We start from the raw sequence: 22,703 nt of genomic DNA, 5'->3' as shown, positions 1-22,703 counted from the left end.
AAAAAAGTATTCCCTCTTGCTCAGCTACTACCATAGGAATTATTTATTATATAAGTGGTGAAAGGAAAACTTCAGACTGTCATGTTTGAAATTCCACCCTGTATATAAGAATATGATTATGGCACTCATCATGTTAATAGGAAATGAAATTGAGAACTAGATTTTGCACCTAGCGTTCCAAATGTGAATGCTACTCATTCTTATTTGCTTTGGTAGTAATTCCTACATTTATTCCAAGCTACTGTAGAAGTCTGTTCCAAACTGTCAAATTTTGCATGTTAACACACACATTAACAGTCTCATTTTCTAGTAGAATAAACTCGTTGTCACCACTAAGGTGAGTTCCTTCAGTTGGCCTCAATGAAATTTCTGTCTACGTATCAGAAAAATGTTTTTGATGATGATGATGAATTTCCAATGACCTCTGTTAGAAAACCATCCGAAGCCACCCAGATTTAGTTACTGGCTGATCTGGGGTCAGACTTCTGCGAAGATATGCATTTTTTACTATTTGTCAGCTGCATGTTATCTCTGATAAAATCGGAGTTCAAATCAGTTTTAGGAATAAGCATTTGACAGCAGAACACAAGGGGGAAAATAAATATATTCAAGTAAATCAACCAATGAGATTGATTGAAAATTCTCAGGCTTTTTCAATCAGATAAGCAGTGGGGTACCTGCAAGAATGCTTGCTGGGCAGATAGTAAGGTGCCTTATTTCTTCAGGGAGACTTCCAGTTTTGAAAAATAGAATTGTTGCTCTACTTTCTTTTTTATCTCAGTTCCAGTGAAGGTTTCCTCATTTAAGATCATGTTCTGATTCATTGGCTGTAAGCTAGGTAGACAGTGCAATATCGCTTTTCAGATTTCTAGGAGCAAATTCTAGGCGATGGTCTTGAAGTGTTTTAAACAAGATTCTCTAGAATGTGAAAACATATAGGGTTTTACAGAGATGATCTTTATGAAATATACATACCTGCACAAAACCAATTATAGTGATTTACATTTAAAATAATCAATATTTCCTAAGGTTTTCTTTTACTTTAAAGCCCGTTATTCCCTATTCTGTGTATAGAAAATCAAACTTGCCAATGCAATAGAGTCTCCTAACATTTACTAAGCACTGGCCTCTTCTTGGGAGTAATCAGTGGAATAATTCCAGACAATTTTAGTTTATCGAATAATTGTGAGGAAATTTAAGGGAGAAGTAGGTAGGATTTGATCCCCAGATTCTGTTGACATTCCCTGATAAAGGTCTGTCTATAATAAGTAAACATTTATCAAACAATGCAGCTCCTAATATAACTTGAAGGAGAGGACCATATGGTGTTTCTGTAATCAGTCTTTACTGGGACTTTGGATATAACCAGAAGACTTCCTATCAATTTATCATTGCTAATAATAGATATCCTATTGTGTCAAACCACTGACAAATGATTTTGTTTCAACGTTGAGGTTGGTGTTTAGGTAATCCGTCAGACTTAAGTATTGCTGTCATTAGATACATTTCCATGAGAAAGAGGGCCTAATGCTGTATTTTGAAATGCTAAGGCTGGTTGAGTATTCCAAAAACTATAACTTTCTTAAGGTATTTGGTTAAAATATTTCCCATCACAATGAATTTCAGATGGTGTAGCTAAATGTGTCCTTGGTACTAATAACTTAAAAATCTGTACTTGGATTTCTGAAGAAACATTTTCAATATCTCATTTCAAGTAAAACTGTTCTTTAATCTGTTTAGGAGTATATTATTATGGCTAACAATTCTTCTTATTAGAAGTAAATATTTAAACTGTATTTGCACACCTTGAGTAATAGTAAATGTAGCAAGGTACACTTCAAAAAACAACTTGTAAATGAAGAACTGAGGCCAGCTAGGTTTTGCAATACATATAAAACAAATAGAGACTTTGGAATAAAATAATGCAATTGAACTAACTGCCTTTGATTATTAGGGACAAACAATCCAGTGTTCATTGTGGTTAAGTGAATCTTTCACCAAATTCAGTGGCAAAGTTGATAGAAGTGAATAGAAAAACTGAAAAGGTAAATGGGATGTGTCTATTCCATGTATGCATTAGACTAAGTTGGTATAATAAAGATTATTAATTAAGGAAAAATGGAAGACACAAGATTGAGTCCTTTCATTAATTACTCCTTATGAGTAGCATAACAAGCTTAATAAGTGGTAGGGCTAATCTTTTAAAACTAAGTCTTTGTATTTATTTCAGAAGGTTTAGAAATGCTGCTGTTGTAGGAACAAAGATTAGAAGTTCTTCTCCAGGAAAGAGGCAGTAATTAAAAAAAAAAAAAAAAAAAAAAGCAAGCTGCTGTAGTAAGAAAAAGAGAAAAAACTAGCAAATAACATTAAAAAAAATCAACAGATGCATTGTACTTTAGGAATGTTATGCAGTGCATCATATGTCACAAAATATTTCTGAGCAGTCATTCAAACTGATAAAGCAGAGTAAAGTGCTCTTTGGTAGGAGTGAATTCAGTAGCCTGAAGTATAAGTGGTAAAGTTATAAAATATATGATTGTGCTACAGTACTTAGAAGTAGAATTTAATGGAAACTGAAAAAAACAGGAATACTAAAACTAGAAAAAAATAATACTATAGGTTTGTATTTTTCAGATTTATATCTCAGAAAGCTTGTTATTTTTCAGACACTGCTTTAGTTCCCGTTAAAAAGCAATCTTCACTCCTTCACTTGGTATATGAAGTGCAGTCTTCTAACAATGTAAAATTTACGCATATGAGATTTTTTGCAAATCTGATGCAGCATTTTGCCTGCTCGGTCATGGTAGTGGTAATAAAAAGATGTTGTAAATCTAGAAGTTGTTTATCAGGCTTGGATTAGAAATGAAACATGATAACTGTACTGTCTTGGAAATCAGAGCAAAACATTGTGAAAACCAAATCCTCAACCAGTGAGGTAAAGTCTAGGATGGGAATGGCTTCCTCCTTGGTGCAAATGGCTACAGCTTTGCAAGCGAAGAAAGCAAATGAATCTTCAGGAGAGGATGGAAGCTGCTAGATAAGCCAAGTCACTTCTGACCAAATGTGCTTTCCATTTCAGGAAATACAAACCCAACTCACCGTGGATCAGATCCTCAAAAGATTCCAGAGGAGGGCACTAAGGCTGATAAATGGGGCTGGAGGGCATGTCCTGTGAGGAGAGGCTGAGGATGCATGCATTGCCCAGCCTGGAGAAGAGGAGGCCAAGAGATGCCCTCGCTGCTCTCTGAGGAGGGAAGGCAGGGGAGGTGCTGGTCTCTGCTCCTGGGAACTGGTGCTATGGTGGGAATTACAAATCAGTGCCAGGAGGGATTTAAACTGGACATTAGGAAACATTTATTTACCATGATGGTGGTCAAACACTGAAATAGGTTTCCTACTGAAGTAGTTGATACCTCATGCCTGTCACTGCTCAAGAGGTATTTGGATTTATATGCTTTATTTATATGCTTTAGTCTTTTGTTAGCTCAAAAGCTGTCAGGCAGTTGGGCTGGCTGATCACTGAAGGTTCCTTCCAACAAAGCTCTTGTATTCTAAACCTAAAATGGTATAACTTATCCATAGCAGATGCTAACTAAGCATGATTTGAGAAAAGAGGTTTTCCTTTTTTTTTTTTTATGTTTTTCTTGCTCTTTTTCTCTTAGACTTGTGTATCATTCTGAGTGCATGTCAGACTACCAGAGGTTCCTAATAGCTGCCTTGCTCAAGCAGATTTATAAAAAGTCAGCTTATGCTCTTCCAAACAAAACTTGTAGAAATATGGGCTTGTCATTGGCTAAGAAAATAATTCTCACTCAATTCTTTCAACTTTTGATGTGTTAGAGGCTTTACATCTAAACTTCTAATTTTCTGTACTTACTGTAAAATTTTACACTTTGAGATGCTTCTTTCTTGCTAGAAAATTAAATTAAAGATATGAAACTGTTATTATAGTGCTGTATAGGAATGCTAATAACATGAAGCATGCAATTCTTAGGGGAAAAATTCAAATATAGTAGGTGATTAAGGTGGTATTACTGGCTGGCAAATGAAAAATTACTGCAAACTGAACAGCAGGACGTAAGGACATTGTGGTGAATTATAAACACATTTGGCACTTGGGTGAATTTCTTTCTATGGCACTGTTATCTAATTTCAAACACAGTAATTAAAATTGGACAAACTTCGAATTAATGTAGCTGAGACTTTTCTTCCCAAATGCATTCTCTGAAATCTTCCTCTGCCCTTATTTTGTATGATTGAAAGAAGAATGGTCACAAAGTCCTGGAACTTAATTCTTTGGCTACTAGGCAGAAAGCCAAGGTCAAAATTAGTGCTATTGCATAAGGCTTTTATAACAATAATAATTATTGAATGTTGATCAAACATAATGAGACTGGGAAAGATTTTGAATTCAGTAATTTTGACTGTTTCAAAATAGAATCTGTATAGACATTATGTGTATTGTCAAAGTCTAGACAAACAACTGTAAATGAGTTTCATGTGTGCTTTATACCTTTTCAGTAAACGAATTAAACCCAAATTTGTGATATGATTGATTAGCAACGGGGAAGCATGTTTTAAGTGATGGCAATAGATGTAAAGAAAGAAAGGTTTGTTTTCTTGGTGTTCAAAAGGAGCAGGACAGTCAGATTGCTCTGGCTGCGTTTCTTTGCACAGGCTGCACAGGTTTACCTGCTGCAGGGAGCCTGCTTTGGCAGGGAGGTTGGGCTTGAAAATTTCCAGAAGTCACTTCCAATCCCTACAATTCTGTGATTTTGTTATAGTGGGGAGCCCATTTCCCTTTGGGAAATGCCTATTGCCTTGCTTGGAACTGCTGCATGATCACTGATGCTGTTGGAAGTTGAGAAAAGAGAGAGGACTGCCTGAGGGGAACTGGCAGAATTTAGCTCCAAATAGTTTAGCTGAGTGGGAAACCTTCTCTTTTGTAAGAATAAACTGTAGGAACAATTAAAGTGAAAGATTCATGAGAGCAAAGCTATTATGTGCTAAACTTTTAAGTACTTGTATGGAGTTAAGGCATATTTCTTTAAGGAGTTGGTACCATCCTATCGGTATGTTACGGGTAGCACTCAGAAAATGTTTTGCTTCCTAATCTAGGTAGTGTGGCACAGTGTAAACTACTTTCCCTTAAACTCTGCCTTCACAATATTAAAATATGTGGTTCCTGGAGAATCTGTGCTCTGACTTGTCATATGTTGCTGTGCCAGAGAGATGTGGAGAATAAAAATATACCTACAGTATCAAAGAAGGCTATTCAGAATGTGTGGAACATTATTGTTTTGCTATTTTTATTAAGTATTTTCCTTTCTACTTTACACTTGTTAAAATTATGGTAATGCTATAAATGATATCTGTAAGTAATGTTGCACACTCATAAAAGAACTCTCTTTTCAGACTAATTTTGCTTTTCTAGCCTTATGTTCATCTGAATGTAGCTAAGAAATCTTGCAAAGTGTTGACTTTGTTCTGCTGCAGATAAAATCTTAAAAGTACTCCTACCTTATCAAATTTCTTACTAGCCAGTTTCTAATTTTCTTTGCTGGCTATACTTACTGTATACCAAATACAGTACTTCCTAGGACATTTTTCATTCTGAAGTTTGAAGTAGCGAAAGAGAAAATAGGAGGGAATTCCTAGAAACTGACTTGTTCCATACTGTTTTGCTATGGCAGTCTTATATAAGAACTCAGTATATTTTCTTTGCTTTATTATCCTCAATGCAATACATAAAATGGGTCTCCAAAGTAAGCCTCTTAAAATTCAAAGTCAGCATACCATTTCTCTGAAAGCTCCTCTTGCTTTATTATTTCATTTCTTTCTTCTATGCGAGGCCTGTAAAGTCAATCTTCAAGCATGTGCCTTCAATAGAGCTAAGCTCTATTTTTTTTAGTGCACGGATTGAGTAACTGATAGCAGAAGCATGGACCCTTGATTACAGTAGAAGATGATTAACTTTGCTTCTCTGACAGTTTAAAGTATCAGTTTAGCTTCTCTAACTTTACAATGATCAAATGGCATTCCCAAATGGTCCTGTATTGACTGACAAGAAGTTGATTTCCCCAAGGCTGCTTTGGCTAAATTTATGGCTTAACTGTGACAGAGAAGACTTTATATTTACATTGAATTTATGTTTGTGTTACGATTGCCCTTCTTCTATGACTGACAAAAACGGTCTGTTTCTTTTGCGGAACTGGTGGAGGTTTTTCCCATCTATTCCTTCTCTTTTGCAGTGATCCTCTTCAGTAAGGACAAATTATTTAGTAAACTAAGGAAGGAGGATACACTATTAAGTGTACCATTCTGCCTGTACTTTCTTAATAGTAGGTATTAGTTTTAAGCTAGATTTTGTTGAGTTCTTAAGAATGTGATTTTTATCTAGAAAAATGAGCACCCCTCAGATCAGCTAAAGATAATTACAAGACATCTATGAACATGCTAATGCATATTAAATGACTGTTATTAATACATCGTTATTTGAAGTTGTTTATACTTAGAAGCACATTAATACACTAGGCAGCATAAAAAGAGATTAAAAAGACTTCTTGTTCTGTTCTGCCTCAAAGAACTTGGATCAAATTTTTCTACCTATTCTAGGTTGTCTTTCTAGGCTACAATAAAATATTCCCACTGAACATCCTTTTCTTACTTTCTGATGAATAATTTTGCCTAGTTATCTGTGTCTTTCCTGTTTTGCATTTCATTTTCAGCATAGTATTATTTTTCTTTTATGCAAAAATTCAAACTGTGAAGATTACAATATATTTCCAAAAGACATTCTTCTTGAGATTTCAAATATGAACATTACATTTTATCTGTTTTTCATGCTCTGGCTGTGGTGCCTTTTTTTTTTTTCTTTTGGTGTTGCATCACCGTCCTTGATAACTTCATCTATAGTTAATAGCTCAGTGAATATTCATGTATTCCTTAAAGAATGTGTTTCTCTGGTTCTAAGGTTCCATTATATGCTAAAGACATTTTTCTATTAAACATGGATCCTTTGAAATGCAGAGTTAGATTAGTTGTGATAACTTTCTGTTTTCTTTTAACCACTTAAAACACGGATGTCCAACCTTTTGGCTTTCCATGACCACGTTGTGTGAAGAGGAATTGTCTTGGGCCACATCTACATTAACTGTATTATATATCTTATATAACAGAGTAGATAACAAAACTTGTTTCATATTTCTTATTAAAACCAAAAAAAGATAACAAAAAAAAATAAAACTATTGGGATATTTGGCTGTTCCTGTAAAACTAATACATCTGATGTATTGGAGTCTGATATACATTCTGATGTGATGGAAGTGGTTGCAATTCTCACTGAGTTCAAGGTGTTTGTCAGATTTTTGAAATTTTTCTCTTCCTGTACTTTGTCCTTGAAAATAGATATTCACAAACGTACATACTTCCCATAAGTGATGACATGAATAAGGTGCAATTGAGAAGCGAGAGATATTTTCCTTTGGTAAGACGGGTCTTACATAAGTCTGGTCAAGAAACACAATGAAACTTTGAGTTGAATATCTGCTTGCAACTCTATACGTTTTATGGAAAATTCAGAGGTAATATATTTGTCAACTGCAGATGAAGACTCAAATAGAACAAAAAATTGATTTTTTGGCAAACTTGAAACCTATTCCCAAATTTCTTGAATAAAACAGGCTGTACATCTTTCACTGTTCACAAGACTGTGTTTAGTCAATGTATCAAAGTGCATGAAATTATTTGCCATAACTTGAGCTTGTCATTAAGTGTTTTTGTTAATGCACGTACAGCTTGGAACATAAAGTTGATTTTTTTTACTTTGAAGACACCTTTAACTCATTTAAATGAACAATCATGTGACAGTGGTGTTCCATCAAACATGAGTTGCTAGCAGCAATAGCATCATCTATTAATTTTAAGTTCTTTTTTTAATCATTAATCAATGGGGATGCCACCAGTAGCTGTATTCAATATGTTGACAGAGGCTTAAAAATGTTGCTTTAATGTAATTTTTACAGCTTGATACAAAACAAGAGATTTAGTTGTCTCTTTCAGTGGCACTAATTCATTATCAATACCTCTAATAAAAATGGCAGGTTGAGCCATATCCGTAGAATCAGTACTTTCATCCATCGCCACAGCATAAAATATGGCATCAGCAGCTTTACTCTCCATATTTCTTTTGATAATTTTTTCCTATTTCTTGCATTTACTGGGTTATAGTCTGGTGACCAGTGGTTTTTAGAAAAACTTTTCTTTTTAAATCAGGACAAATTATGCCTGTCATGCTTTCTGTATATTGCTTAATAAACTCACCACCAGTAAATGGTTTTGATTTTTCCTGCAATCAAAATTTTTACCACATAAGTAGCTTTTATAATTAAACCCATTTGAGTAGTAACTTAAAAACAAAAACAAAAACCCAACTTTTTTGACATGACAGACTTCTCAGTTCCATTGTTTTGTCTTTATCAAACTTTCCTTGATATACGTTGAATCTGGCAGCATGTTTTTGTATTTAATTTTCAAATTGTAATCTTTGGAAACCTTTGATTTCCTTCCTTACTTATTAAGCATAATGCGATATTATCTACACAAAAATTACTCATCTGTTTATTTTGAAAACAATTCCTTCACCCACAGGTTTTTTTTTTGTTGTTCTCTTTTTCATTGAGATGACATCAAGTAGGCTGAAATATTATTGGCAATCACTGTGTTTTACTCACCAAGTGGCATAAGCACCAGTAACATGTAAGACAAGTGGGTTTCAGTTTGACTGTGAGTGTGAGAGGTGCAGTTAGTGCTGCACTGTGTCCTCCCCTTTTCCTGGTCTTCGCTGAGAAAACAGCACACTGATATTTTGATTGTTACTGAGTGATGGATGCAAGGACCACTTGCTGTCACCTTCAAGCATTGCTGGAGACCTGGGCACTTGTCATGGTACTGCGGTGTCCTGATTTATAGATAAAGTAAGCCTTTTGGTGTGGTAAGCTTCACTATCATTTTACATTGTAATTGTTCGTAAATCTTTTCTAGAAGGTGCAGGAAGAGATGAAAGAACAAATGCAATTTAGAATGGAGAAGTTGTGCTGTCATGTGTCTTCTCACATGTCTCCTCAGACACTTTCTGCATGCCTCACACCAGCAGTCATACTGGTGTGAGGATGATCCTTTTAATAGCAAACCTCCTTTCAGAAGTCCTCCTGCAGGTGGAAAAGTAGATTTAATATTTGTCTACAAAACTTATGTTTTTCTTATTTAAAGTTAGTCTTGCCAGTTTTCTTACCTTAAACTAGTCTTTTCTGTTAACTGAGGATGCTGATACCCCTTGGTTATGTTAGATGCCATCTTTTGTCTCTGAAAAAAAACAATTATCACTGTAGCTAACTCAGTATGAGCTTGAATCTTTCAGTAGCAGGTTCTCTATTGATGAACTTTACAAACATACAAACCAAAATGTTCTAAACATATCTGATACGTAACACTAAATGGTTATGCAGTTAAGCAGTTATTTCCTGTAGATGCTTAGTAGTTGTTCTTAAGATCAAGCGCAACCATATTCAGAAAGTCTGAGTATATGGCATGTTTTTACCCTTAAGATCTTAGCAATAGCTATCACTGGGATATGTGAACCTCAATACGATTATTTACCATGTAGTTTCAATTAAATAATTATTTAGCCTTCTTACTCTTACTCTAGCTTAAACATCTCTAATGCAGGAGAACAGTCATCTGAATAATATACAATATTCAGATTCAATATTAGCTTTTATTTTAGATTTGAATTAAACTGCATATGTAGATAATAATAATAAACTGTGAGAATTTGAATCGTCATAAGGCTTTAACTGTGTGATTCAGAATAAAGTTACAACTATTTTGGAACATATGATCTTTTATAAAGGCCTTCTTCTATAGAAAAGATGGTTATTGAGGGCATGGAATTAATTTCTTCTTCAATGGTTCAGTTATAAGCACAGTGCCTAGAATAAATGAGCTTGCATTTAGAGCAGTGTATTTTGTCCACTTCTTATAATGCTTGATTGATTTTATTATTTTATCAAATTAGCAGAAATTGATTAGTTGTCTTCTGTTTCAGGGAACTGCCAGAAAATAGCTGCATTATTAGAATGGGGAAAAAAAAACACCCTTATTGATCTGTCAGGAAGTATGAATGGCTTTGTAATCATAGTAGAGAAAGGGAGTCTAAGGGAAGAAAGGTAATTCTAAGCTTGTTTTCATATTAAGCTTGGTTTAAATATATATACGGGTAGCAAACCTGCTGAATAACTAAACTACTTTATTAGCCCAGCTTACTTAAGGATAAATTACTCCAGTGACTGCAAGTACTCAGATTTAAAAAAGAAACAATTTACACTTTTTTTTTTTTTTAAGTAAGTAAAATAGTGGTAGATAAAGGCAGATAGTGGAAGGTTTCACATACTTAGACTGTAAGGAAGGAATCTGAGCTCTGTCATATTTCTCAGTCTGGAAAATAGTTCCTTAGTACTTCCAAGGAAGGTAAAAAGTGAGCAAAAAAGCCAAACTGGTTAATACAACTTGTTCTACAGTGTTCTGAAGGCTGGTCTCTAAACTAAGACGTATAGAATTAGAGAATGAGACTGTTTGATGCTTCTTGTAGGTCAGCAACGATGTATTTGGGTTTACTTGAAATTGAGCAGACTTGTTCCTGCTTTTTGTTGGCTTAATCATTAATAAAAAGCATTCAGCATTTACTCATTGCCATACTCAGCTGCATGAGCACAGTGAGGGTACTCAAATAATGCATTTCCTGAAGAAAAAAGAGTGAAAGAGCAACCAGTAAGAATTTGTAATTTTTGCTAACACTGTGATTAAAAACTAAACAGCTAATGATGAAGAAAATCTTAAAACTAAAAAAAATAATAACGCTGTGCTATTTCTATAGGAGAAAAAAAGACACCAAGAAACTGAAGGTTAACTTGAAATAATATTCCTGTTTTATTGTTTGGATTATGTATGTTCCAAATGCAGCCTGACACACCTGAAATGTAACCAGTTTGATTCAGTCTTTTATCATCTCCCACTAGAATCATGAAGTACAGAATATTGTTTCCTGAGACAAAAGACTGCCCATATTAAGAGATGCAATTTAATGAAAAAGTGCAGAGTTATAGAATTGCTCAGGTTGGAGAAGACCTTCAAGATCATCAAATTCAACCACAGAATTTAAGAATGAATGATGCTTATGGCATATAGAGAAATCATTTCTAATATCTCGTAAATAGTTAATTGCAGACTTGATACTACTTGCTTATCCATATACTTCATGATACTCACAGTGGCAACTTTTTGCTTTTTCTGACTTTTTCTTGTTGTGGTAGCTACACTTTGGGCTTTGACACTTGAGGAAAAATAAATGACCAGATGCAACGAAGTGATTTTTAGTGGTATACTGGGAGCAATGGAAAGTTTGGGCTAAAAGAATTTGGAGCGCTATTGCTGAATTATTTCAACCTAAGTGGGCAAATAAAAGTCTTACAGCCTTCTTACAGTTGGCAACTAAATTTCATATTTTTGGAAATGTTTTTCAACTTAAAATGCTTGACAACTTAATTTGATATTGGGACCATTCAATTTTGGTGAACTTATTTTGCAGCAGCTGGTGGTGGGGTGGGGATCTCATGCCCCCAAATACAGGTTGCCAAACAGTGGCAAACCTGAGAGCACCTAATGAAGACAAGGCCTTGACCCCTCCTGGCAGGAAAGAAGAGATCAAGAGAAACAAAGTAGCCTGTAGTTGTGTAACAGAGAAGGAAAGACTGCAGAGCACTGCTCTCCTTGTGCTAAACTGGAGGTTTCTGGGAGCTTGGAGCAATTTGTGATGCTGGGACCTCTAGTCTAGTCATAGGATTAGTGAATAATGAAGGCAGGAAAAATAGCAAGGTGGGTAAAATTTTGTCTACAGCATGTAATAGAAATAGGTAACTATTTTCAGATATCCTCTAGAGAATGCTGCAGCCGAAAAACCCGGGGAATGCAATTTTCCTGTCCTTACTGGGAGAGAACATTGTAATAAGAAGAGGAAAATCTTGTGGTTGTCTGAAATAGTCTTGACTGTGGAACAAGAGACCATTTCCATTATTGAAACAGACCTTTTTCTTAATATTTGCTTAAATAGAACTCACGCACAGGTTCAAAGACAGAAGCATAAAAATCGAGAAGTGATAGGTCTGAATGACTGCTAGTGTTCCATGCATTTGGTTTTAGATGGTTATTTGCACTTCGAATACATAGTCACATAGCAATCACCTGGTCAGATTACTTAGGAATTCTCTATGGACTGAATTCATTGTGAAAATAATTTTTGATTTAGATCATTGTTAACGTATGTTTTCCTAAATGTTACATCTTTATGTCCTAAATAGTTTTCTTTTCAGTCAACTTCTGCTGATCAACAGTTGCTGGATTTCATATTTGATTTGTTTATTGTATTTGTAGATCAATAAGGTGAATATCAATAATAATGAATATTTTACTCTAATTTTTATTGATCTTTCTAAATATCTAAAGTTGGTATATGAAAATGGGTAAAGAGTTTGACTTGGATCAAAAATATTACAGAGCTTTTGTTCTATACTTAACTCACTCAATTGACTTACATTTTGACCTCTTCTGCTCACGAATGGCCATTTATTGACCATTTATTTATTGATATTCATTAATTCTGAAAGTAGGATTTAGATTTTTGTATTCAAAGGTTGCATAACATTAGTGAATAAATGTACTTTTTTTTCTCTCTCGTAGCGTGCAAATGTATTTAACAATGTGGCTGCAAGAGGAGAAGAGCAAGAGGAAGATTTCAGGGTAAGTTATATTTCCGGTATGCCTTTTGACTAGCCCAGCCAAACATTGGTATGTGTGTACTGCGCAAGGAATCCTCACTAAGCTATGGAGGGTCCCTTTCTCTCTCTTCCCTTTATTTTCTGAGGACACAGTGTCTGGGATTTTGCCTGCTCCTTGACTTTCGTTAAGAAGGTTTAAGGCATTCAGGGCTGCTTGTAGCTAAACTTTAAACATCTTAAGACTACAACAACAAAAAACAGTTGATCACTCAGATCTCTCATACAAGATAAAAGCAGGGAAAATGTAGTTGCAGTCCTGAGTTCATTCTTATAATGTAATGGTTTACAGAACTTGAAATTTGGAAAACAAGTCACTCTTCAAATTATTTTGTTTGGACGAGGAAATGTGCTACAGTTTAAGATCTGGAATGTAATTTATTCATTTCCTCCTCCTCCACACCATTTACAATGTAGTCATAATTCTAATGCTAAATTGTATTTAGGGTGGAATTACTGTCAATATCATTAATTTCTTCACATAATTAACATGATTTGGACTAATTTTTGATGTAAATATCAGGCCTAAGTCTAAGTTCTTGCCAGTAAGCTGTATTGCTGGAATGGTTACTGCCAGTGGAAATGTATGAGACAGTGCAGTTAACATCAGAAGAGGGGCTGTGTGAAACAATAAAAATTAGCATAAAAAAATTGAAATGTATGAGACTGCAATTACTGTAACATCATAACATGGAGACATTGCAATTGACATTGTAATTGCTTACATGTCAAAGGAATAAGTCAGTGAAACAACTTGAATAAATGAATAAAGCACTTTAATGGCATGATATTGGCTGGCTCAAGAATTATAACATTTTAGTGGTACTGAATCTACAGTCAGCAATTAAAAATGCTATAAAGTATGTCTGCTGTGTTAAGCTTCTGTTTCTGTGTTTAGTGATTGGGATGTTTTCAGCTATTTTTGTTTAGTTTGTTATAAAGGGGAAAATATTTTAAGGATAAACACTTTCTTATTCATGTTTTTTCTTTACTCTGAAATGTTTTGATCAACTGAAACTAAAACTGTTAAAATAAAAGATTTAATTAGAAGAATTTCACCTACTGATGTAAACCTTAAAATGAATCAAATCCAAAAAAGACAAAACATACAGAAAATCAGCCTAAAACAACCTGCTCCTCTACTTGCTCCACTTCTGTTTCAGAGTGAGAATGCAGGAAAATGATTCTGGGTTGTAGATGGAAAACTCTTATGAAACACCATTTTATACAGTATTTTTCAGTTGCTCGTAGCACAATGGTTTCAGAAAGGGTTGCTTTACCTAACTTGCCTGGGGTTGCTGCTTGGGGGGGAGAAAACTTAATTAAAAAAAAACTGTTTGAAGAGTGAATGTAAGTTTATTCATAAAGAGGGACTGTACTTACATTCCATCAATATGCAGCTATAACTTCCATCACAGAAGGTCATATTTCACTTTGTTAAATTAGTATGATTGATCCAGGATTTCTAGAACAGCAAATTGAGGGAAATCTCCATCAGTTCACGTTCCTTTTCAATGGGAGTTGTAACAAGGTAAAAGCTCAGGAACTTCTGAAAGAAGAGGATAAGGGGGATAAAAACAGCTACTTGTAGATTGGTCACGTTGCACCTATTCCAAACAAAAGAATAAAAAACCTCATGAGGAATTCAATTTAAAAGGACTAAAGGGTAGCAATGTGATAACAGGAAGTATTTGAAAAAACAACATATTTGCTTAATAAAGTTACATGCAAGAGATAATAAAATCAGATGAGTAAAGATATTGCAGTATCACATAGCATTTTGCTAATAACATTTTAGAAACCAGTATAATTACAGCTGATGTTAAATGAATTAAGAATTAGCTATTTGACAGCCTTCATAAAGTTAGTGTTAATGACAAAATATCACTGAGCTCCAAAGAAACAAATATCACAACTGTTCTACTCATATCTTCTATCACTCATCAAAAAACGTATGTAAATAACCTCTAACTTAAAAAGAGTATAGGTTGTATATGTAGAGCAACAGACAATATCTCGAAAAGTAAACGAGCTCTGGAAGAGAACAGAAGAGAGAATCATGATGTAAAAAGGCTCCAGAGTAAGCAGCTTAATCTGAACTCTTTGGTGGCAACCCCGCCCATGGCAGGGGATTGGAACTAGATAATCTTGTAGGTCCCCTCCAACCTAAGTCATTCTTTGATTAATACATTTAACTGCAAAATTAGTAAATGATAGATCTCTTGCTGATACTGTAAAAGAGGAATCACTGCAGGCAGTAGAGAGCTCTGTAGTTATGACTGATGAGTCAGTATTTATTAGTTTGAGTACACCTGTTTCAGCTGGAGAAACTCAACCTTTTCAAACTGTGTAACTTTTGAAAACAGGCAGTAGTTAACATGTAAAATCCCAGGAGGAGGGAGGGAATAAAGGAAGAGAAAATAACAGGAGGAAGGAGGGAGTGAAGAAGAAAAAGTAACAAATCAGAAGAGACTTGCCTTTGAGGCTTTCTAGACAAGGCTTGGATTCCTTTCTGAAATATTTATTGTATTTTAAAGGGAAGTTACTCTCTGTAATTACATTTACTTGCAATATGCAAGATGCTGTGATCTACAGGTGACCAGCCTATAAATGATCTAGTGATGCTGTCAGCTCTGAAACTGTAGTAGTTCCGGTAGTACTTGTGTTCTTTCACTCACCTGCTGATTAAATTCAGGTACACATATGGACACTGCTTTATCTGTCTGCCAAAGTGAGAAAATACTAGCAGTAGGTTCAGTAGATACAAACCCTCTTTCCCCTGTTGCAATTGTTAGTGCAGTTCAGGAAAAAATGTGGCAACGAGTTGGAATATGCTGATTCTTTACCTTGATCAGTTCTTTCTCAATAGCTGTGCAACCTTCTGCAGCTGAACTGGATCAGCACACAGACTACCGGTTTCCATCTTGCCTCTTGTCTTTCTTAAAGAACCATGACCCCATGTCTACCCATTGCTAGATACAGTTCTGTAGGGCTGTTGTACACTGCAGCAGTTTTTCTGCTCATAGAGATGATCACTGAGGTTGCAAGAATTGGAGAAATGGACTTGATCCTCAAATCCTGGGTGAGTGGAGCAACACTGCTGTCAGTCAGTTGCATTTCCTGTACAGAATGCTTGTTTGGTTTAGGAAGAAAATGCAATAATCACAGGCTGTTACTGATCATCTATGAAATTGTTTTTTAAGAGTGTATTAGCATTTCATTTGAAGGGAATACACTTCTGTCAGAAAGCTGAATGCTTGCTTGGATCAAGGCATGAATTTTCTGTAAAATAAAATGAGAAATTTGTGTTCCTTAATTGCAATGTCCCAAATTACTGTGTGTATGTTTATGTAGCTGCTGGAGAAATCTACAGGAGCCTGGTCTAGTATTAAATGTGAGAGTTGGTGACCCTACCTGTGTTGGAGGGGTTGGAGACTGATGATTCTTGAGGTCCCTTCCAACCCGGGCTATTCTGTGATTCTGTGAGTTAGGTGTCTAAGTGGCTCTAACAAGTGTGCTCGTAAAGATCCTTCACTAAAACACTTTAAAGAAGGAGCAGCTTTTCTATTGAGTCTGGTGCAAGTCGAATCGGAACCCAACAGTGAAAGGCTACCTTAAATGTAAGTGAAAAATCACTGAATTTAAAAATTTGAAATGGCAGGCTTTTTTTCCTATACTTGCGGTTACCTCCTTCTAGCAACGTGTAGTTAAAGTTTTTAATATTGAAAACACCTGATGCAAACTGATCCAACTTATTTGTTATGTGTTTACTTCTCTAGTATAAGGTTTATGAAACTCCAAATCAGGAAATTTTGCCCACACTTTAAAGCAATTGTTTTGGTACCTGGTGAATTAGAAAGGGCAACTGTTTTTAGTACTGTTATGCAGAGGGAGACAGTGGGCATATAAGGGAAAATCAGGAAGGACTGAGAGGTAGGGCACATTTAGCTGTGCCTCTGTGTGGCTATTCACTGGAACTGTGTATTTCAGATACTTTTAACAGCCTCTCTTCTCCTTATCTCCTTTGGACCTTATCTAAGTCAGACCAAAGCAAACAGGATGCCTTGATGACTGCTTTGTTAGTTTCATGCTGTGGTGCTTTGATACTGTTCAGCACAGCATGAGTTAAGGTGCAGAAAGACAACTGTGCCCATGAGGGCATCGGCAGGGCAAGATCTGGAGTCTTAAACTTGCTGATAACTCCAGACTTCTGTCTATGTCTCAAGCTAAAATTTGTTACAAGCATCTTATGGACTCTGAAATGCTTAGTATTGAATTCCAGATTTCTCAGCACAACATAAAGGGCATAATAGCACATATGGGGAACAAAGTCTTGCTTTTGAAAACAAATAGTATTACTGAATGAAAATTAGCATTTACCTGAATGATACAGTCTGAGTGGATGAACTTCATTTTAATTGTTCTATTTCAAATCTTGCTCATCTGCATTCTGTATTTGCTTTGCGGTCGTGATTCTTTGCAATTCTAAGCTTTTAGTGGCTAGCCTGAAACTGTGCACGTAACATAACCATAAAGATATTGACACGGGAATGTTTTAATACCTGAATGTTAAACAGATGGATTTTTTAAAAACTTCTATGCTAACAGCCTAATCAGAGCAAACAGAGAAAAATCAGACTCATACCTCAGAGAAAACTTATTGTTAGAATTCACATTCTAGTGTTGAAGATATGCACAAAAAGTACCAGCTTAAGATTTTTATACTTACAGCCAGGAAATGGTCTGTAAATAATTACACGACCTGAGCTACTGTGTGGTGTTCAACATCTCTTACTGAGTTTGTGACATAATGTCTGAGTTAAATAATGTGGAGATGAGTATTAAGTATCTACGCGTTATTTACCAGTGTTCTAGATCTTTTTGAATAGTATGACATATAGATCAAAGCCAAGTAGCTGAGACCAAATTAAGTCATGTCATCTTTATTTATTTATTTTTCTCCAAACTGCTAAATAGTTTAGATTTCATGTGGAATGCCACCCAAATTCAATTTTTCTTATGAATGAAACAAATGTTGAGATAAACTCTAGGAAGCCACTTCTGTCTCTCCTGATCCTGTATTTCTTTAGGAAACAGGAGCAGGAGCAAACAGGGAAGGGAGAAGGAAGGTGCTAAATATTCTAACTCAGTGAATACACTAAGTATGAAGCTATGATTTCATTTACAATTGATAAACCCCACTACTATGAACACAGCAGAAATACAGAATTCCTTGCTCCACTGTCCACAGCTGCTGTAAATCAGTGATTGGCAAATGGGGCAGGGAAGGCTTTAATTAAACTTATATGTGAAGCTTCTGCTCTAAATTAGTGCCGAGTGCTTTGGCTCTAGGTATTGCTTGAATTTCTGAAGTACAACTCTCTCTTACTCAAGCTAAACTGAAGGCAGAGAATCATTAATCTCAGTAAACACTGCATACATCTTTTTAGGGATCATAATTGATAATGAAGTTAAAAATTCTCACCAAAGGTTTTCCTTAATTGTCTGTCAAAGTGCAAATTTCTTGTAGACAGTACATGAATGTATGTTCGTGATATTTCTGCTCTGCAGTGTACTAATTATATGGATACAGTTTGCTCTTTCCTTCCTCTCTTATGACAATGATCAAACAGCAATTTCAGCTCTACAAACTTGAATTAAATAGGATGTGAATCAATGCTCAGAATTTAAACACAATGCTATAAATTCATCTGCAAGATTTTTGAAGGAAATTTTACTTGTTTTTTAAACTTAGTTAAAGGAATACAGCTTTCATTTTCTGTAAATTACAGGTTGACTAAGTGGGAAATAATTTGGCCCATGTAGGATCTATAGCTTAAATGAAATTCAACTGTTCTACTTATCAGACCATATTGCTTAAAACTGCCTCTAGTTCCGCATAGTTCTTTAAAAATAAGTAAGTGCCTTGGTGCCTTTTTGCCCAAGGAAAACTGATTTTAATTGAATACTAAGTTTCATTTTCCTACAAAATGCAAGGAAACGTTAAGGAAACTTATTAAAAAAACTTTTCCAGAGCTTAAAAGAACCCCAAAAACCCACAGCAAAAAGTTGTTGAATATCACTTATATAAAAAGTATTTAATGTTTTTTAAGAACATACGCATGTTGAACTTGCAGGAATTATAAGATTGAGAAAGTCTCTGCTATTATAAAATGAAAATAAATATATTCTAGGAGAAAGGAACTGTGCATTTTATTCTCCCTGTTGTTCTGTGTGCTGTTTGTCATAGAATTGTGTATAATTGATTTTCTTTTTTTCTTTTTTTTTTTTTTATGTAATGTTTCAGGTAACTGATGACACGAATTTGGAGATAATGTTCAAGTGCAGAATTTGTATTTGGAAAATCTTTAAACATCTTTTATACTGAAAGAAGAGTATATTATTAATATTTTTTTATTATTTAGTTAATCTGGAAACAAACTGTTTTCTGCCTTAAGTATAAAAACAAACAAACAACTTCTTCCCAATTATTTGTAGGAAAAATTTTGGTTTTGCATCACGCTCGTTTATTTCTGTCCAGCATCTCTGAGGCTTTGACTCTTCTCTTAGAGCTTCATCCTGAAATAAAAATGAGAAGTGAGCAGTTTCAAACATAAACTGATATTGTTCGGTGAGGAAAGGCAGTAGGTAAAGGACAGTGTAGATAAAAGAACAGTTGAACAGGCTACTCAGGATAGGAATTAAGGTTTCAGTGTATTCTGCGATGCACCGAGTAGAGAAACCAGACTGTAGATGAGTGTGGTAGAAGTAGATTTGCAGTAAAAGGTGAAAATATCAGAAATTAAAGTAGGATAGAGTAACCATTCAGTAGATTCTGTGATGACATTTACTTAAACTAAGAAATTTTTTCTGATGCTGTTATTATTTTTTCAGTATCATTGATAAGGAAACTGTGAAAATGGGAAAAAATGTATTTTAAGTGATTTTGTAGCAAATAATATAATCTATAACTTTTTGCCTTTGCTCTAAAAGCTGAGATTGTGAATGTAATACTTTTTTTTTTTTTTTTTTCTTAAAATGTGTATTTAATGCAGTTTGGTATCTGAAGGCAAACTCATTTATGTTTGGTAGATTTGATGAGGCAATATGGTTAGCCCACATTTCTGAAATAATAACTTGGGGGAGTCTGAGCCCATAAGCCCTCCTCTGTGCAACAAATGTCTCAAGTGCAGAGCCAGAGAAACCATTGCTTTGATATATCTAGAAGCTGAGACTTTTAACTGGGCCTGTGGCAATGTAGTTTCTCATTGAAGAACTAATATAACACAAACCAGAATGTTACACAAGAATGACACTAGAAAAATAATGCACTTTCTGGATAAATGTTTATGCCTTCTTGGAGAAGGAATAAAATCAAATAATCAGTGATATTCACTTAGGGTCAAAATGTTCCACAGTCTTCAAAAACGATGTTTTCTTTTTTTTAAGGTATTTTAAATGATTACGTCTTTTAAAAGTTAAGATTTTCAACCACAAAGATAGTTTTAGAACAAAATTAGAGCTTTTAATAATAAACTTCTGAAATGCAGCATTTTGGGTATTTCTAGATGAAACATCTCTTTTTAGAAAAATACCTAAATTGCTTTTGACCTTTCGAAAATGTTCTTCCATCTAACATTTTCTCTAACAGCATTAACAAAACATACCTAAGAAAACCATGCTCTTTAGCTTTGAAAGCCTTTGACAACAGCTTCAGAAATCCAGAGTCCAATAGGAAAGGAAAATGACATAGAGAACAGCATTTTGAATTCTGTGTTTTTTAGGGTGCTTTTTTCTTCTTCTTTTTTTTTTTTCTGTTGATGTTTTGATCCCATGTCCTTATGCTGGCTTATCCATGCATAGTATGGTCTGGGATGAGAGTTTGTTTGCTGCTTTGTGAGGGAAGCTAGGCAAGTCATGTTATACCAGGGGTCTCTGGTTAGGAGTTTCAGCGATTAACGGGAACTAGTATCACCATCCTCTCAGTGCTTTCCAAGTAGAGCATTTGTAATGTATAGTAGTGGTTTGTTTCTCAACTCAATTTTTTCTTCTGTGTGGGTGTGTCATTCTAGAATAGTTGAGGTTATTGAAAAAATAATCCTTCCCATCAGTTGCATCTCATTCCAAGAAGTCTTACTGCTATCACCATCTTTCTTCTGTTTTTTTTTTACTCCTTGATTATACTTTGGCTTTGTATTCTGATGTGTATGCAGACTGGTCTCAAAAATACTTTTTAGGAGTTAGGAAGTTTAAGTGTTAAAAATAAGAACAGAAGTTTTACAGAACTTCATAATTATGTAATAGATCAGATTTTTCTATATAGCTATGTCATTTACAAGGTCTGTACTATAGATATTCCAATTGAAAATATAGAGTAGGCTGTTATTTAGCTGATTGCATTATACTAATTTCAAACAACAGTGTTGTATTTTGATTCTGCCTATCTAATCAGGGAAGAAGATAACCAGTGAAAACAATTTGTTGAAGATCCAGATTTAGGCATAAAATTTACCAAAAACTATGAAGTAGAAGCGAATTAAAAATTTAGACACATTCTTTGAGGAAAACAAATGTTGTCAAATTTGGAGTATTTTAGGAAAATGTTTTCTTTTTGAAATATCCACTTCAAAATGAAAGAAGGCGGAAAAAGACATTTTAATCCCATTCAGATTTGTTTGTGTGGTTTCAGAGGACTGTTATAGTTTTATTTTTCAAAGTGAACTTTTATTTTCGACATCTTTTGAAATGATTACAGCAATTGTGTAGCATTCAAATGAGTCATTTCTACCGGCGCATACTGGAGAGTGGGTTTATGGTAAATTTTGAATTTATTCTAGAATCAGACTTTGGACATGATAGAATTGGTCCAGTTAAGTTTTAATATATTGAAAGGGACTAACCATAATTATGAAGGTGTAAAAAGTTTTAAAGAAGAGGGTTACTTCCCAGATTCCCTGGATCAAAAATTGGTTTTGATAACTGGATGTAGTTTGCCATCACTTATACCATGCAGTTGCCTACTTTCTCCCTTCTCCCTCCTGTAAAAAAAGTGCCTTTGCTGAAACTGTAGATATGTGCTTTCACCTTCTGAAAAATAGTTTTGACCAAAATGCCATCATTAAACCCAAACTTTCAGTGCTGCTGAAGTTGACAAAACCTGGCAGCTATATTTCACTGATGCAGTCACCAGCTTTCACTGAAGGAATAGTGCTTTAGCTGCTATTAAAAGCTGATTCATTCTTACTATTTTTTCAGACTAAGAAATTTTATTCTTAAATGCTATAGTGTTTTTTCTTTTACTGCAGCAGCCATATTTTATGTTAACTTCAGGTGAAGTAGGGAATCTTTGCACTAAGCACTGTATCAGTGCAGTATGAAAAAATATAGCTTTGCCAAAGGCCATGTAAGATATTTTCCACGTAATTCAGTGGAATTAAGAATATGTTAATACTGAGATAATGATACAAAGAACTAATTTCACTTAAATAAATGGGTTGCAGTGGAAGAGGTTTAAGTAGTTTGCACAGAATTGCATAGCATGCTAGGTGCCAAATTGAATCTTGTGATCTAGTTCTTTCAGTTTTCAAACCAGTGCACCTCATTACTAGGCTACAATGCCTTCCACAGTTTGTAAAGTCTCCAGCAGTGTAGAAACAAGAAATTGTTGGAAGAACTGTTTTTTTATTTATGCCACAGTTCTGCCCTATTGTACTTCGCAGTCATCTATTGCAGCAAGTGGACTGTTCTATTCTGCAGAACTCAATCAAAGAATGGAGAAAAATGTTGTTATTGAAAGTGGTGACAGATTGCAATGTT

The 22,703-nt window shown here is 34.8% G+C and overlaps 1 long non-coding RNA gene across 1 annotated transcript in view; it reads left to right on the top strand.

Annotated features, from left to right (window-relative positions):
- Positions 1-22,703, top strand: part of LOC107051710 — a 299,217-nt gene that overhangs the window by 57,431 nt on the left and 219,083 nt on the right. The window contains exon 2 of the long non-coding RNA XR_006939094.1: positions 12,793-12,852. This is a non-coding gene — a long non-coding RNA (uncharacterized LOC107051710). The remainder of the gene's footprint in view (positions 1-12,792; positions 12,853-22,703) is intronic.

Source organism: Gallus gallus, chromosome 4 (genome assembly GCF_016699485.2).
Source record: "Gallus gallus isolate bGalGal1 chromosome 4, bGalGal1.mat.broiler.GRCg7b, whole genome shotgun sequence".
NCBI classification, from domain to species: Eukaryota; Metazoa; Chordata; class Aves; order Galliformes; family Phasianidae; genus Gallus; species Gallus gallus.
The sequence above is the reverse complement of the archived record's forward strand: the minus strand, read 5'-3'. Positions and strand labels throughout refer to the sequence as shown.